The sequence below is a fragment of the Thermobia domestica genome, chromosome 8 (assembly GCF_964235325.1).
Source record: "Thermobia domestica chromosome 8, izTheDome1.hap1.1, whole genome shotgun sequence".
NCBI classification, from domain to species: domain Eukaryota; kingdom Metazoa; phylum Arthropoda; class Insecta; order Zygentoma; family Lepismatidae; genus Thermobia; species Thermobia domestica.
Window position 1 is genome coordinate 67,320,814 of NC_137461.1, and position 18,822 is coordinate 67,339,635.

General features: G+C 34.4%; 1 long non-coding RNA gene across 1 annotated transcript in view; it reads right to left on the bottom strand.

Annotated features, from left to right (window-relative positions):
• Positions 1 to 1,199: 1,199 nt before the first annotated feature.
• LOC145691759 (uncharacterized) overlaps positions 1,200 to 18,822 on the bottom strand; it is a 30,481-nt gene continuing 12,858 nt past the window's right edge. Inside the window, exons 2-3 of the long non-coding RNA XR_014132535.1 lie at positions 3,746 to 3,834; positions 1,200 to 1,636 (exon numbers count right to left, since the gene is read on the bottom strand). This is a non-coding gene — a long non-coding RNA (uncharacterized LOC145691759). The remainder of the gene's footprint in view (positions 1,637 to 3,745; positions 3,835 to 18,822) is intronic.

Here is an 18,822-nt window from a genome sequence, read left to right on the forward strand (position 1 = left end):
TTTGTGAACGCGGCATTGAATCTTCGGGTTTCAGTTAGTTAGTTAGTTAGTTCAGTGATTTTTATTTCTAGTTCAAGTTATTTAATATAGCAAAGCTAATATGAACCAGTTAATTACAGAACTCTTAGTTTCAGAAGTACGCGTTTGAACACTAAACATACTTACCGTTAACATAATCAAAAAGCTCTATTAAACATAAGTAAAAATTTTCAGAATTATTAATATTAAATAATAATTATATTAAACCATAGATAATATTAATATTTAATTATACACAGTGTATAGTAATATTATTGTGTATATCAGGAAGGATAGTGAAATACTAGAGTTAATAATAACTTTTTAAATATTAAAAAAGTGTCTTTCGTTATATTACAATAGGAGTGTATCGAGAGCAAAGATAGTTCATAAGAAGGAAATTTCAGGATGGTTAATTAGGGACTGTTTTCCATTTGATATTCCAACCTTGTCCAAAGGCTTTTCGTAGCCTCTTCCGTTAACCATGTAGTTGAAAGGTTTAGACCGATTAAAGATAATATATAAGGGGAACTAATTATGATAAACTTTGGTTTCTAAAAGCTTATTAAGTGGCTATGAGGCGGAAAGCAGCCCTCTTGACTTAGCAACTCACACTTCCAGAAAGCGTGCCTAATGCTTACAAATGGGTAGCTCAACGGAGTGCTTCATAGTCTTTATGCCGGAATCTTATTAGCGACTGAAAGGTGATACGACATAAACTGTTCTCGAGGTACAGAGTTCGTTCTTTCCCGTTCTTTTTGTACCCTTTCAGTTCTTTTGATGGTTTTACGTGGTGAATAGTAACGCAACAGACGCAATGAAACACGTATTTTTTTTTTGTCATAATTAATCACTTTTATGGAATTATCTTATAAAGTATTAATTTATTTGATAAATGGCTCATCACAAGTTAAAGCAATAGTCATTAACTAAAGTACTTAGGTACATATTTAGCACACATCTACCAATTTTTTTACATTAGTAACTTAGAAATGAATGGGCTAATTTTGATGTAGTTTTCGTAATGTAGGAAAATATTGAGAGATAAAATAATAATAATAATAATAATAATAATAATAATAATAATAATAATAATAATAATAATAATAATAATAATAATAATAATAATAATAATGAATTAAGATATTTAATACCATCTATTTATCCCAACCAGCACTAGCTCACCCTAAGAGATGATTTCAAAAGAGCAATTTTTCCATATTAACATATTAGTAGCAGGGGTGCACCCACGGGGGGTCCACCAAGTTCGGACCTCCCGAAAACTTCGTAACTCAACATACACTTTCTCAATAAAACTATACTTGTTTAATAGGGAAATGATTGATGTAGCATGAAAATTTGATCTTACACTTCATCTGTACTCTTTCTCTTATAAAACATTCTAGTTCTATCGTTTTTTCCCGCAAATATAGGTGAAATTTTACGATTAATTTTCTACTTATCGTCTTTTCGAGTGCAGAATAATACCCGTTCAATACCACATAGACGTAGTAGCTTGTAGTATTGGAAACCCCTGCAAAACTTGGACCTCCGATAAAGTAATGGGTGTGCTCCTCATTAGTAGGTTTTATTACCTGATGAGACCCATGTATGTAACCTAAAAAAAAAAAAAAATATTCTATAAATTACTTCAAGAACTATTTTCTTTTTTACCAAGGTTAATTATATATTTTTTTTTATCACCTTCAAGCTGGTTTAGTGGCTAGCGCAAGCTCTTTTGCTGCATAGTTTTCCAGGTTCGATTCCCGATGGGAGATCATTGATATTTCTTTCCATTATGATGGTGCGGATTTTCACCTTCAACTGTAAATCCACTTTTTGTATAGCCACATTGCTGGAAAGCGACGGTAGACTATAACACTATAACTTTTATATCTCTAGGTAGATTTATTATAAATTTGGATTAAACTATATCTAATACCATGCATTTCGTACGTTATTTTAATGGGGTCCATATCAATTTCATTTGGTATGATATAGAATATGAACCTCGTTTCTTTAAGCTATGTTCACTTTTTATGCCAATACATTTTAAAGTACCAGGTTATCATAAAATAAGTATCGCTGGAGACGTAACCACTCGACAGAACGCAACCAAACTTGGTAGGAGCATATTTGGGAACATGCAGAAGCGTTTAGTGTAGAAAACAAAATTAGTTCCAATTTTCGCCACCAGAGGTAATTGTGGCGCTGTACAAAGCCATGTAAATCCAGCGTGGAAGAAAAACGACTGTAGTGATGCTAAATGATAACAAAGACTGTTATTTTACCTTTCCAGGCGCTTACTCACGCTTGCATGTGTTTCAGTGATACGCGTTTGAGGGTCACTATGTGCCAGAAGTGAATTGATGGTGATCCGATGTTTACTTCTTTTTTCTTCTCACACTCTTTGCGTTGTGTTCAATGGGTCCCCGGTTTGATTTCCGGTGAAGACACGTGAGTTAGATCCCACGTTATCCTGTAGGTTCTATCCTTAGAACTCAATCCTCATCTCATACGGTGCTAGTCACCATGTATTTTCCTTGCTGAAGGATCTCCACATGATCATCATCGCTCATAACCACGGGTTGTTAATAGGAGTACAAATCAAGCCATGCGTCGCAAAGGGGCATAATTACGGCCTTTCTTTCATTGAATATCAATATCATTTGTCTTTCATACCACACTAACCGTACTTAACACTATACAGAAACACAATAGCCTCTGGAGGCGAGATTTGACACTAATCTTTCCCTGTAATTTTGGAGGGAGCTTGCATTATAGGGACCACAGAAAAGACTAACATTTAACTTTGTTTTTGTAAGATATCCAAGAATTTTAAAGAGACACTTCAGTTCAAAATAACCCTTCCCCTAAATCCGCCACTGACCACGGTGTATTAATAACATTAGTAATCAATGCTACAAGGCGCACAGGAGGGGTAATTACAGCCTTTCTTATCATTTAACATCACTAGTGTAATTTTTCGTCCACGCTGCATTTATTTGCTGTTGTACAGCGCCACAATTACCTCTGGTGGCGAAATTTGGAACTAACTTTGTTTTCTACACCAATCGCTTCTGCATGTTCCCAAATGTACTTCTACCAGGTTTGATTGCATTCTGTCAAGTGGTTACGTTTAAAGAGTTCTCTGAACAGCGATACTTATTTTATGATAACCTGGTATATACAGAAGTGTTTTGTTAACATTTCAAACACATTTAAAGGTGCGATATTTTATTTAAACTATACATATCTATTGAATTTTTACATGTATCTACAAACAAATTAACTTCATTCTCAGTTTTCATTTAAAAAGGAACAAACAATTTATGAACTACAACAAACTAACGATTTGCTAAAAACATCACATCGACTAAAAAATGTTGTTATAAATATAAAATAATTTTAATAATATACAAAGTTATAACACATGTGTAAAATAATGTTTAGAGAATCTAAATAATAAAAAAAAAACATTTTAAAGTGAAAAATAATAAGACACTTTTAAAAAGTCGTACAAAAACTACTCAAATCTTTATATCCAAAATATCTTCTTGTATGTGCAAAGCATAGTAATTATAAACAAAATGAAAGATTCCTGGGGGCTGAAAAATTCCTGGCTTTGTTCCTTTTAAATTGAAGCAGAAAAATAAGATTGTTAACACATGAAAGCTTCATATCTTAATATGTAAGTATGTTAAAGTCAATTGAATCCTAATTGTACCTTTGTCATTGCAGGTAGAAGGTGATATGGAAGAGGCACGGCGAACTTTCACGTCGTCGGAGCTGAGGACTTACGGCTCCAGGGAAAGCCTGCAAAGAAAATTCATATGAAGATGTGTCAAACATTGGGGGAGAAATGTCCTTCATATAGCCATGTAAAAACCTTTATATCATGTTTTAAGACTGATCATTTTACGGAGGAAGATTAGTTCCGCGGCTGACGCCCGTCAAACTCAACAGACTAGGAAACATGCAATGCTGTCCATGCCCTGATTATTGAGGACCGTCGAATATCCACCAAAAAGATTGCCCAGATACTGGACATCTCCAGGGAGCGAGTTGGTTATATTATTATCACAGTCTCACATGCACAAGCTTTCAGCGAAAGGGGTACTGAAACTTTTGAGTACGGATTAAAAGAAGGAACGTATAGAAGCATCCAAAGCCACCTTGGCCCATTTTGAAAAGACAAATGACTTTTGGCTAGACTAGTGACACCGGATGAAACCTGGATCCATATTTATGTTCCCGAAATCAAGGAACAATCAAAGGATTAGAGAGTTAATCGTTTCCCCGCCCCATAAAAGTTCCGTACCCAGAAATCAATCAAAAATGTCCTGGATCCATCTTCTGGGACGAAGATGGCATTATAATGGTGGAGTTGAATAGTGACATTCTCATGCCGTTTAAGTTCAAATTTATCTCCCATCGGAACGAGGGGTGATATACAGTAACTGAGAATTGGAGGTGGGAAGGTGTGGCATTACGGATTTTTGAGCTTACGTTATTATTGAAATGCATCTCCTAAGGGAGGGAGAAGATCATTTAATAATTTCCATAAATCTATCCTACTTTTGCAAAGAAGTGACTTTCAGCTATCTTCTAATAAGATTCAAAATGAAATTTTACGTCATACAGTTGTGCCGGATAGGCTAAAGGAGACGGTGATTATGAGAAATGAATGAAATGGTGGAATGAAGAAAATGGAGGAAACGGGAGAACCCCGAGAAAACAAACGCACACGGTGTTTATCCACCACAAAGTTCACTTGACGTGGGCTGGGATCGAACCCAGGACCCCAAACACCAGAGGTGAACGCTCTAAAACTGAGCTACCGCGGCCCCTAATAAGATTCAAGTTAATATAATTGATGCAAATCAGGAATAAATCTAAATGTGTTGTCAAAAAATATCCTGATTATTGCGTGTTTTATAATTTATCTTTTCACTCTATTAAATAAATTACACATTCTACATGTAAGCGATGTCTTTAATATCTTAGCTCTACATATTATACAATACGAGTAAACAAAGTTACTTCTTCATTTCCATTATGGTGTTATTGTAGTGTACGTTTTTTGATAAGGAGGGATGGCCTAAACGATACTCCTTCAGACTTCTGGTTGTCCGCGAAAATCTCGTGAATAGATTTGCTCATACAAGCAGCTAGTAGTTATTATGAGCGAATCTGTGATCTACTTGTTAGTGTTTCCACATCGATATTTCTGACAACATATCAAGTAGTTTGAGTGGAGTCGATTGCTTATGTAAAACGCAAGACACTAATCCTGAGTTCATTCAACCTCTCTTAAGAGGATTTGTATTTTTTCGTAGAAGTTAGAAATCGTATTAGATATTTAATATGATATAAGTTTAACGTCAAGCAACATTATTCATGTTATAATGCCGATGTAAATGATTTGAAAAAAGTAGTAAAAATAAATAAACAAATATAACTATTATTATTATTAATAATAATAATATTACTATTAATAATAATAATAATAATAATAATAACGATAATCGTAAGTATTGCTTTCAAAATTCTCCTGATAGTTGTGTAGCGTGGTTTCGGTCCAGCCATATCCAGATGACGTGTAAAATGCATGCTTTAGTAATTTAACTTTGTTTGGCTCGAAATTGTTATTGATTCTTTTTATACTAGGTTAGTATTGATTAGTTTTGAGTGAATATTTTACTTGAAACAGTAATGTGCCATTACAGTCACCGGAATGAAATTTTTTGTTTGAGGGGACCCATACTTTTCGAACGTACCGCGTAGGCCTACTGTAAAATTTTCAAAACATAATTTTCGGTCTATGTATTAAATTTATTTGTTCTTTACTCAAACCAAAATTAATGTGAGAGGTTCGGTATAATCTAGGAAGAATTATATTTCGGGGAATAATTTCTTTGTTTATATATTATTTCATTATAAACTCTGTATATGGGCATTACTAATGGATGATTATTGAAATTATACATCTTAATGCGATAAAAAAACATAGGTCAGCAATTGGACAGAAATTTTTGAGATTGTCCAGCAATCTGAGATTTGTTAGAATAATTTAAACTCTCTTCGTCCCTCTGAAATGCCCATATCCTCCCAAAATCCGGTTTCATCCAGTTTTTACTATTTTCATTCGCTTTGTAATTTCCGCACCCAAAATTCTTTGCTCTGATTGGAACTATGTTTCTGACGCGTGTTATGTTATGGCGCGTCTTCATTTTGTTCTTTTTCAGCTGGTCAAGCTGAGAGTTAGACTACGTCAGTTTTGTTCCTGGAAATTTTCTGGATTTTCGACGAAAAAGCAGTAGAATCCAGGTAATGATGTGTATAAAATAATAAATAAACTTGTTGGAAGCAGAAGGGAGCCCTGAACAGTTAAATTAAGCAGTGAAATCAGTCAGAAAAGTTAAGATATAGAATTCTGCTCAGCGGACGCCATGTTGACGAATATAGATAGTAATGGACAGGATTCGCAGTGCAGTGCATCAAATTTTTGGTTTAAGTGATCTTTTGAACTAAGTCTTGACGTTCAGGATATCCTCTCCACCTCCTAAATTTTCCGTTAGTTTACGATAGAAATGTCTAGATATAGCTTTTGTCTGCGCACGTAGTAAATGTGATTTTTTTTTGCATACTGGTAGTTGTAGGTTTCTTTATGGTTGAATTAATTATTATTTTGTCAGTGTAAGTTAGCACAGGGGCTCTCATTTATTCCTAAATTGATCATAGCTTCCAACGCATAATGGGCTAAGTGAATTTCATGGAGGGTTCTTTTTCCTCCAAGGAAGGAACCTTCTTTTCTTTAATAGTTTCAATTTGTCCCTTCTGAAGCATTGGCAATAATCTTAAAATTAAAAAAATGGTTTAATTAATAGAAAAGCTACTTTGCACTGATTATTCCGTTCGCTTTCTAGTTCACAAAACCGATTTTTCGATGTGGTGAAATTAGTGACTTGTTCGGGGTACATGTAGTTGAGTTGTGTAATAATATGGATTAGCATGCATAGTGATATGTGTTAGCATGTGCTTTCTTAGTGTATGTGTGATATAGCATGCATATGTGTAATTTAGTGTGTTGTGTGTGAGCATGCATGACTAATTTATTTAAGGATAGTGTATTGTTGTTTGATTATTCATCTCTTTTGGTCGGTTCAAATAAGTAAATTAGTCCGTAATGCAAATTTATAGTAATTCCGTACCGTTATTCCATAGTATACTACTTATAGTTAAACCGATAATAAAAAATGAAATGAAATCTTTGAGTTTTACGTCCCACGATTATGACGGCTAGGCTAAAGGAGACGGTGATGATGAGAAATGAATGAAATGGTAGAATAAAGAGTGTGGGAAGAAACGGGAGAACTCCGAGAAAAACCACGCACACGGAGTTTGTCCACCACAAAGTTCACTTGGCGGGAGCAGGGTTTGAACCCGGGACACCATGCACCAGAGGTGAACGCTCTACCACTGAGCCACCGCGGCCCGAAACCGATCATAGAGTACAAAATGTGTTTAGAAGTACAAAGTTTGTTTTCATATACCAAAGCCATCTCGTGTCGCACGAAGAGCTACTCGCCGCTAGTGTTTTGTTCCTCCGAGAGTTAAGAATCTAGTCAACTCGAAAATTATTATTCTTTTGTAATTATTGATGCATATGTAGCAGTTCTGGTCCATATGAATAGATACGTAGACGAATTATATTATTAATTAGTTTCTCTGAAAAACAAAATACATTATGTAGTTTCATAATTAAATGATTAACAAAATTAGACTTCACGTTTATTCTTAAACCGAAGTTTGCCTATATAACACTATTCTGTCATCAGACTGCAGTTTTAAATTCTCTCTCTTCGTTACGTTCTGTGAACGATCGCATTGTTGTCATTTTTAAAAATATAATCGCATTTAGTTAAGAGGATAGTTAATAATATTGAATTCTTATTGCATATAAAAATAACATGAAGCCGTGGAGTGTAAATGTACTGTGGTTTGTGCTGAAATAATCTAGCGTTAGTTCATACGAATTCCTACGTATTGATCAGTGTGCGATAGTTTAGATAGTAGTTCATTGATTTTAATATATGTAGAATAAAACTGCTTTGAACAGTCTTGGGGCAAAATTGTAGAACAGGGTATCTATAAAGGAATCTGTGTTATAGAATGTGAATAAAAATAAACGAATAATAAAAGTGATAATATATAGTGAGTGTGAATAAATAATAGGACACCTAGAAATCTACGTGCCCAGTAGTATTCTTTGTCACGAGATATTGCTTATTTATATATAATGATTATTTCGAGCACTGACCATTACGTCAGAATTTAGTATGAGGGAGTGTGGTTTGTGAAAATGATGGTTTATATTTGCACTTCGTGGCTTATCATTCAATAGTAATAGTGCACACTAACTGTTTAGTCTGATCGGATGACATGAGTAGTGTCTATGTGGCAAATGATTTCGAATAATTTCCATGTAACTCCAGAACAGAACAAACGTTTCCCCAATTAGTACAATTTAAATATACGAGTCCAGCTTTGCATTTGTAATATAGTACTCGGCAACTTTGAATTTTTTCCACGTCACCTGATTAAGCCAAATTTATTCCTGTTCACAGAGGTGAAGAAGTGGATAGGATTGAATAATATAGTAAATTTATTACAGCAGAATCTCGTATTACCGTACCAGAGCGTCCAAAATCCCAATGTCCATAAATTTTCACTTCTTTTAATTTAAAGATATAGTGTTTGAAATTAGTTGACGTCTCAAGGTTAGCGCCCCTGCGGACTGGTAGCGACTAGTAAGAACTTGCAAATAACTTGCTAGTACAAAATTTATTTTATTCATTCTTTTATTTTGGCAAATCCCTGTTAAATTTTTCTATTTATTGACTTTCTTCTAGTTTTTCATACTTTACTTGTAACTCATTTTTTTCGTTTAGAAATTCTATATTAGAGACCACACTGACCTTCTGGTAGGGCCGGTGTCTCCAAGGTCTCCACCACATACGGCGTGAAGTAGGATTTTCATAAAGCCTCTGTCTGGACACAGGCTCTAAATCCCGTTCAGGACACAGACTAGCTCGTGGGTTTGGGGATATACATTTTAGGGCACGCGTTTAGTAGGCCACTTGTTTCGGCATATAAAAGTATATTTGGCTGTGGATTGTCATATATCTAAATTCGACTACTTATTCCTGTAGTTTTAGTGTTCTAGGTTATTGTTTTGGCGCACTGCTGTTTTCTTCTCTAGCCAAACTTCTATTTTCTCTTCTCTAAGATTTTTTAAAAATCCAACCTTCCCCCCAAGTTATAACTTGACAAATATTTTATCATTTAACATACATCATTTGAACCTGAATTTACGACTGAGATGTTGCAAGACACAATTCATGGAGGTATTTGTTTATGTCAAATATCAAGGGACTGTTTTCCAACACAATTTGACCCACCGCGATAGCGAGCGATAGTTCAGTATACGATTCAATTTTGCTTTCGTCTCTTTTATCATTATGCATTTGAAATTCACCGTTGTACTATTCGTTATTTCTACTTTTGTTTCCATTGATTACCATAGAGGTGAATGTTGTATAGATATCCCATAAATATTACTAACATTTTTAGTCATATATATATATAATTTCTGTGTTCACGTGCCTGTCTTGCGCTTTAAGTGTCCACTCTTTTAAAATTGTTTGAGAATAGAAATGTTTATCATTATGCGCGGTTAATTAGTCGAATTTTGTTATATGGTCGGATTTTTCTTATGTGAAGTGTTGCAACCTTAGAATTTTATTAATCGGGGTCACTGATTTGAAAGATTAAATGACAATTGAGTATATGTATGTTGAGATATGAATACGTGTTGAATATAAATGTGATATTGAAGTAAAATGTATAACGTTGAATTGAGTAGATAAATATGTGTAAATGGTCTTGATACCTGCCCCAAACGGTTGTTGGCTGCCATGTTTTCAAAAAATTTGACGAATATAAAATGTGAATTTAAAGTATACCGCCGTATGTTACATATTCTTTTTAATCTTTGTAATATGATTAATTAACATATGTAAATATCAACATAGTCTGTTATTATACTAACTGCATGTAGCATGGAATTAAGGCAGGTCAACGTAAGCCTAATTTATCATTAAATCTACCCTCAAGTTCATAAACCTGAAATCCTCCTGTGCAATTACATTTCAATTTCATCCATTATATACGACTCCTCGAACCTGAACAGTTTTCCACTTCAGCAATTGTGGTCTTGATATAAAAGCGAAACCTCTTTGAACCTAGAAAATTCTCGTTTCTTTATATTGTGGGAATATAACTACAAATGTGTGCACCTAATGTGATACAATTTGATAGTGATTTAAGAGGCTAGTAAATGGACCAGGTAATAAATGGAATGACAAATTGAGTGACGTTGTCACTGTGAAACTAGTGACAAAACTTCGTTTCCTTAATCTCTGAGTTAGGAAAATGTATAAACAAATAAGTCTGCGAACTGAATATGTGTTACTAACAATTTATAAATATTGATTGATGTGTGCATATTGACATAAAGTGAATTTAAGTACATGGACACCAAAAGGGTGTTTTACGAACGTGCGATATAAAAAGTCGTATAAAAGTATGAAAAAGGACTCGTTAAATCATCTTTTAAATTCTTTTCATTTCATATGAGATACAGATTCATTTTAACCTACATTTTAAGTTTTTTCTTTCATACGAAATATCATAGAATGTGACTAGATTTTCAGATTTACATCTCATTTTATCAAAATTTAAATTATTTTTCATCTTTCTGTTAAGGGTCTTCACTACAGCAAAAATAAACTACCGCTAATTTTAGTGTTTTTCTGTAATGACTTCAAAACAAATATCTTTAAAAGAAATATTCAAAAAGCAGAAACGTAGTGAACTAGACTTTATGATTTTGCATGTGATGCCGTTATCACAATTCATCTATCTGCTTTCGATTTGCAACTGTTAGATAGATTTAGCATTTTTGCGGGTTCTGTAAATAGCGGCATACCAAAAGCAGATAGATGAATTGTGGTAAAAGTATCAGATGCAAAACCGTATTTTCTAGTTCACTACGTTTCTGCTTTTTGAATATTTCTTTTCAAGATATTACAGAAAAATTCTAAAATTAACGGTAGTTTAATTTTGCTCTAGTGAAAAGCCTTAATATCAAATATATATATATATATATATATATATATATATATATATATATATATATATATATATATATATATATATATATTTACATTGATGTAATCCAATATTATATGTGGAATGATACGTTTATATGTGTATTCAATTACATATCATAAATATTTTCTTTTTGTCTAAGTTCTTAATAGATATAATAAATGTTGACCAACTGTAGTTAGATGATAGTTTCTTTTTAAACTGAATCACCTATATGAACACATTGTTATGTATGTATGAGGGCGTGCGTGAATGAAAATGTGTGCACCTAACGTGGTGGTCTTTAGGTACACACAAATCTAGCTTCAAGTGGTAGTCTTTAATCTTGATTTACAACGTTAGTGTTGATAATAATGTGTAATACTAAATAAATGTGTGTATTGGTGCATGTCCGAGGTCATGAAAGAAATTAAATTTAAATTATACTAAGTCGGCTCGGAAGGGAAAGCCAAAACAACAGGATGAGCTTGAATAACGACAGTCTTTTCAAGAATCTCGAAAACTTCTATTTGTGGAAAATACAGGGTGTTTATAAAAGAACTCCGGGGTTTTAAAAATTCATATCTTATTAACGATAAAAAAGAGCAAAATTTAGTTAATTTCTCTGAAACGACTAGCTCAAAAAGTTTTAGTCATACTAATTGGAAATGTTTTTATCAACAGGTGGCAGCGCTGCGGAGCGTTGACTTTGAGACGACGTAGCGGCTGCAGTAGTCAGTGAATCAGTGCCGTGCCGTGTGGATTGTTGCGCTTCGCGCTATGGTGACGCCACAACAAAAGGGTCAATGTGTTATTCAAGAGATAGAGTACCGTTACGATGTGTGCCATGTCACTCACGGGGCTCATATTGAACTTTATTAAATTGTTAAAACAAACGTGAAAATGTAAGCTTTCCAATCATGTATAACACATGTATGTACGTTTTTTTAAAACTTATTTTGCCTCAAAACCCCGGCGGGGCTCAGATTGAACTTTATTAAATTGTTAAAAACAAAACTTGAAAATGTAAGCTTTTCAATCATGTATAACACATGTATGTACGTTTTTTTACTTAATTAAAATATTTTGCCTCAAAACCCCGTAGTTCTTTTATATACACACTGTATATAAATCACTTTGGATATTTTTTTCTTTCCTTGCTAATTCAAATGTGTGTTCGATCTCTACTATGGATATTCAGATACTGGATAAAGGTTATTCAACGTTCGGAAATAACAGACAAACAATTAAATTAAAACTTCTCATCATCTGGCCTGGGTCAGGGCAACTCCTACTTGTGCAGTTGCCTGGATCCAGGTCAGGGTAGTATGAGAGAACAAGTTTCTCTTCGGGATCACTTCAGAATTGATTCTCACGTAATAACATTCGGGTATGAACCACCTTTTCAATAACTATTCAAGTTTCTTTACCGTATTTCCATCATTATCCAGTAGTTCTTCATCTCTAGTTCCTTCTTCCTTTCTTCTTTTCCTTCTTTCCTCCTCCTTCTTCTTCCTCACTTTTCCTATTTCTAATAAAACTGAAGAGGAGTCGTGACTGGGAGTCATTGCTATAGACACGGTCATTAAATTCTTTTGATGTTTCTCTTTGGAAGTCCGATATAAATTAACTAGTAACAAATATATATGTGTAGAAGGCGACACTACTGAAATTCATTCATTTTTATTTTAATTTATTTTCTAAATTATCCGATTTGAGTTTAAAATACAGCGACTCCCCTTCCCTAATCACTATGACGACCATATTTCTCTTCAAAACAGAAGATAATAAAATAGTAATGTACAACATTTGATAACTTTAGATTTGCAACACAAGTTCTGAGAAATAATTTTTATATCTACATACTCAAAAATTACTGGTAAAATACCTTTTGAAAAGTAATAGTAATACCTAACGATAAATCTTCAAATTGCAGTAGTAGGTCTAAAACTCAAATATAAATAGATATTCTTTCTCTCCTCTTTTAAAGTAGCTTCATGTCAAGTGAAAAGCAGCTGTAGCGTAATCGGTAAGGGTACTAGGTTCGATCCCCAGTGGGGACGAAAAATTTTTTCATCCTACCCTCATCACAATATGTCTCTAAGGCTCACACACCTATTGTGAAATGAGTTCTTAAGGCAACCTGGCTAACTAAGACGGCCAAAGCGTGGTTCGGATTGCATCACCTCTACCATGTGCCGAAATTATGGAAATGTGTAAGCCTTCACCTTCACACAGGCCAGTGAGAGATTTGGATCTGTCACAAGTCATCAGATCTGTCCAGCGTTGGACCGCCCTTCATTTGTTACATGTAAAGTGAAAAGTATTAGATAGTCAATCAAGGAAAAGCCGCCCTTCATTTGTTACATGTGAAGTGAAAAGTATTAGATGGTCAATCAAGGAAAAGCCGCCCTTCATTTGTTACATGTGAAGTGAAAAGTATTAGATGGTCAATCAAGGAAAAGCCGCCCTTCATTTGTTACGTGTGAAGTGTAAAGTATTAGATGGATGGTCAACCAAGGAAAAGTTTGTACAGTCCGCAGCAAAAAAACTGCAACATGAGCATGTAAGTTTATTGTGAAACTACGCCTAACAGCACAGGGAATCAACATTACGTCTAAGAGACACGAATTACGCCTGGAGAAACCTCGGCGTCCACCCCTGCATATTTATTTTAGAACAAAACACTCCGTTGTTTCACAATAAACTTACATGCCCATGTTGCAGGTTTTTTGCTGCGGACTGTACAACATGGTAGACATTTCAGAAAAGTTCTCATGATAAAGTGGACTAGTTGTAATAGGTGTTCCGTCCTGGAACATTTCTTCCTCGGAAGGAGAATACAAATTCCAGTAGTGACATGGATGGATATAAATTATACAATTGGGTTGGTTGGTAAGATCTAGGATCAATATTAACAGATCAAAATCACATCCAATAAGAAAATAAATATCGACTAAAAGTAAGAAATTCGGGTTATTATTCAGTTCAAAATCTTTTCTCGTCACGAATTTTGTCGATGAAATTATAGCTTAAAATATAAGAAAACTATAATCATGCCTGTTGTGCTGTATGGTTGCGAAACATGGTCGCTTACTCTGAGGAAACAACGCAGGCTGAAATTATGAGAATAAAATCATGGGACGAATATTCGGTCCCAAGAGGAACGGGAATGGGTAATGACGGAAACTTCATAACGAGAAAGTGCATAATTTATACTGTTTACCGAACATTGTTAGGGTCATCAAGTCTAGGAGACTCAGGTTGGCAGGTCAAGTAGCCAGAATAGAAGAAAGTAGGAACGCTTTCAAAATGTTTACTGGAAGTCCAATCGGAAAACGTCCATTAGAAAGACCTAGACGCAGATGGATGGGTAATATTAAGGTAGATGTAGCAGAAATAGGAGTACAATATAGAAACTGAATCCAGTTGGCTAAGAATAGAAGTCAATGGAGAGCTTTTGTGAGCGGGGCAATGAAGCTTCGGATTCCATAGGATATAGAGTTAGTTAATTGGTCGTTTTAGAGTTTATTGTTCCTTACAACATCGAGGCTATGCAATACTTGAGTTTATAGTATAGGGAGGAATCGGACCACCGTAATAAATTGAAAGAATTCAATAAACCTTGCGCACGAAAAGCATGCGCGCTAATCACTGAGCCAGAAGAAAGAGCTATTATTATTATTATTATTATTATTATTATTATTATTATTATTATTATTATTATTATTATTATTATTATTATTAGTAGTAGTAGTAGTAGTAGTAGTAGTCAGAAATTTGTAATTTTCTTGTATTATCTTATAAAGCTTTTGCGATATAACTGTACCTGCTACATAATATTAAGACTTATCTTGTATCTTTTTGTTCATTAGATATGTGTAGGCAATAATTAAAAATGTTAAACTAAAGTACCGATATATCTCAATCCTATAAATCTTCTTCTCAATTATTACATTTTGTAGAAGAACATGATTACACTTAATTTCATTTTCCACTTCTAAGTTTAATATAGTACATTTTTGGCCTGAAAAGAGGAAGTTTATAGAAGTAACTACATTTAAACAAATATGATCTTATAAAGTAAAATAATCAATAAACAAGTCTTTCCGTATGTTATGCGGACACGTTTGATACACACTGCAGAACCGTATATTCCAGAACCCAATCGAATAGAAGTGGAAGCCGCTATAAAGAAATTAAAGAAACACAAATCTCCGGGTGTAGATGAAATTCCGGCTGAGTTAATTTTAGCTGGAGGTGAAAAATTGTGGAACAAGATACACAAACTCATTCTCCTTGTCTGGAACAAGGAAGAATTGCCACAAGAGTGGAAAGAGTCAATCATTGTTCCAATTCACAAGAAAGGCGACAAAACTGACTGTAATAATTATCGAGGCATTTCTCTTCTGTCAACATCCTATAAAATCCTTTCAAATATTCTGTTAGCAAGATTGACCCCATACGCAGATGAAATTATTGGAGATTATCAGTGCGGATTTAGACGAAATCGATCAACTATCGACCAAATATTTACCATTCGAAAAATATTCGAAAAGAAGTGAGAATACAATACCCCAATACATCAACTATTTATTGATTTTAGAAAGGCTTACGACTCGGTTAGGAGAGAAACATTATACAACGTTCTTATAGAGCTTGGAATGCCGAGAAAGCTAATTAGATTAATTAAGATATGTTTAAGTGAATCCCAAAGTAAAGTCCGGGTAGGAAAATTTTTGTCCACGAGCTTCCACGTCGAAAATGGCCTGAAACAAGGAGATGCGTTGTCGCCATTATTATTTAACTTTGTGCTGGAATACGCCATAAGGAAAATCAAAGATAGCAACCAGGGCCTAGAGTTGAACGGCATTCACCAGGTTATGGCATATGCTGATGATGTAAATTTAATAGGGGATGATAAACAGTAGAAATAAATGCAGAGATATTATTAAACGCTTGCAGGGACATGGGTTTAGAAGTAAATGCAGAGAAAACTAAATACATGGAAGTGCGTCGGGACCGTAATACGGCAAATTGTGGAGGCGTTAAAATATTAAATAATACTTTTGATAAAGTGGATGCTTTCAAATATTTAGGATCAATATTAACAGACGAAAATCATATTCACGAAGAAATTAAATGTCGACTAAAAGCAGGGAATTCGTGTTACTATTCGGTTCAAAATCTCTTGTCGTCGCGAATTCTGTCGAGGAATTTGAAGCTTAAAATATATAAAACGATAATCATGCCTGTTGTTCTGTATGGTTGCGAAGCATGGTCGCTTACTCTGAGGGAAGAACATAGACTGAAAGTATTTGAGAACAGGATCCTGAGAAGAATATTCGGACCCAAGAGGAACGAGAATGGGGAATGGCGGAAGCTTCATAACGAGGAACTACATAGTTTATACGGTTTACCCAACATTGTTAGGGTCGTCAAGTCTAGGAGGCTTAGGTGGGCAGGTCATGTAGCTAGAATGGAAGAAAGTAGAAACGCTTTCAAAGTCTTGACTGGTAGACCCATAGGAAAACGACCATTAGGAAGACCTAGGCGCAGATGGGAGGATAATATTAAGATGGATCTCGCAGAGATAGGAATACAAAGTAGAAACTGGATCAAATTAGCTAAGGATAGAAGTCAGTGGAGAGCTTTTGTGAACGCGGCACTGAACCTCCGGATTCCATAGGCCATAGAGTTAGTTAGAGTTAGTTATGCGGACACGTTTTGTGATTTAGCGTGTTTCTCATTCGATAGCACATATCTTAGCACATAATCAAAATATCTTACACGCGCTTCATTGCCTTAGCTTGAAGCAGCGGCGGAACATCGCTTAGCAGCTCAAACATCTCAAACCTGGTGGTGCCTGACCTAAATCATTCTTTAATATTGTCAAAAGGAACACTTATGGCATTCTTTAAGTTTCTTTCAACTTTATAAAATAAAGTTCTTATATGAGCAGCTCGGGCGATCATAATAGTAAGCACCACCTCCGGTGAAATTAAATATTAGGTGGAAGGTATCAGGTTATTTCCTCCAGTACGTTTTCCTCAAGTCCAGAAATTGTGGGACATTTCCTCAAGTGCCTTATCTTGATATTGATCATGAACTAGAAATCCAAGAAAGAGATACAAATCTTGGCCAACAGCCAGAATGGGGGGATATGATTTCTATACGTGATAAAATAAATACAATATTGCCAGTGGTTAGATAAAATTTTACTATTAAATTTTAAGAATGAAGGTCTTTTATATCAAAGGACATCTGAATATTCCTAAACTATATAGACTACACAAGCTTTCAATTTAGAATTCAATCATAGCAGTTTCCACGTTTTCAGTATCCCATTTGAATTACAAAGGCAAAACCCTGCATCTGAACCATTCAAAACAAACGGTTTCTTTAAATATTCAATAAATAATTACAGACGATATTGTTTTAAATAAATTGTCCTATACGCACGATTGCCTCAGTAAATCATATTAGTTTCTTGGATTGTGTATAATATAATTCGAATCAGCTAATTGAAGAAAACTATAGTAAATTATCCAGTATTGAAAACAAAACAATATGATAATACACAGTGGTCGAGGTGAAACGATATACGGTGGTATACCATACCGCCTCTGGTTTTTCAGTAATGAGGACATACCGTCTCTGATTTTTCAGTGATCAAGACAATATTTAAATAACCAGAGGCGGTTTGGCACTCGACAGATATGTTGAGTCAAAATCATAATAAAACATACCGCCTCTTTTTTCCCTCACTTCGAACACTGGTAATACAGATCTCGATAAAACTGAGTCACACTATTATTTTTAAAAACATTTATCATTGTTTTGACCAAATAATGTACATCCATCACAAGATCTTTTGGTCTAGTTGACAGAATAAAATACAGGATAGATTTCCTGTAAATAAAACCTTAGGATTGCTACCCATAAATTATTTATTATTATATGTTTAATAATAATGTTATGACCTCATAAATTTATCGTGTTGTGCTTAGCACCTAAATATACCATATCAAAACTCTTACTATTCTATTTCTTAGTGCTTCTCATGTTCTAGATTAGTGTTATTTAACCGGGGGTACGCGAAGATGTTTCTGGGGGTACGTAATGCTGCTTCTGGGGGGCTGCTGGAAATGTCCGTTGACAGTTCACTGCAAATGAAATTGGATAACTTGTCAATTTGTGACTTTTGTATTTATGCTCGAAAAGAGTAAAATGAAATTAGTGACAGTGCTATTTCACAACTTCTTCCATTTCATCAACGTATGTGTGTGAACAGGGGATACGGCTGTTTCGGTGTAGCATGTTTCGGTGTAAGGACGTTTAGGTGTGAGGCTGGTTCAGTATAAAAGTTCTAATGTTTACACCGAAACGTCCACTCTTCAAAATGAAAATTATTCGTTAGGGAGAAATAAATTCATGAAGTAGAAAATATAAAATAAAGCGAGTCCCCTCGCTTCATTCAATGTCAGAACTTCTTATATACTCAAATGTTATAATTATGAATTGATTGGGAAAACGTTTTATGGTAATGATATATAGTAAAAAAGTGTGTAATGCATAAACATTGTGTAC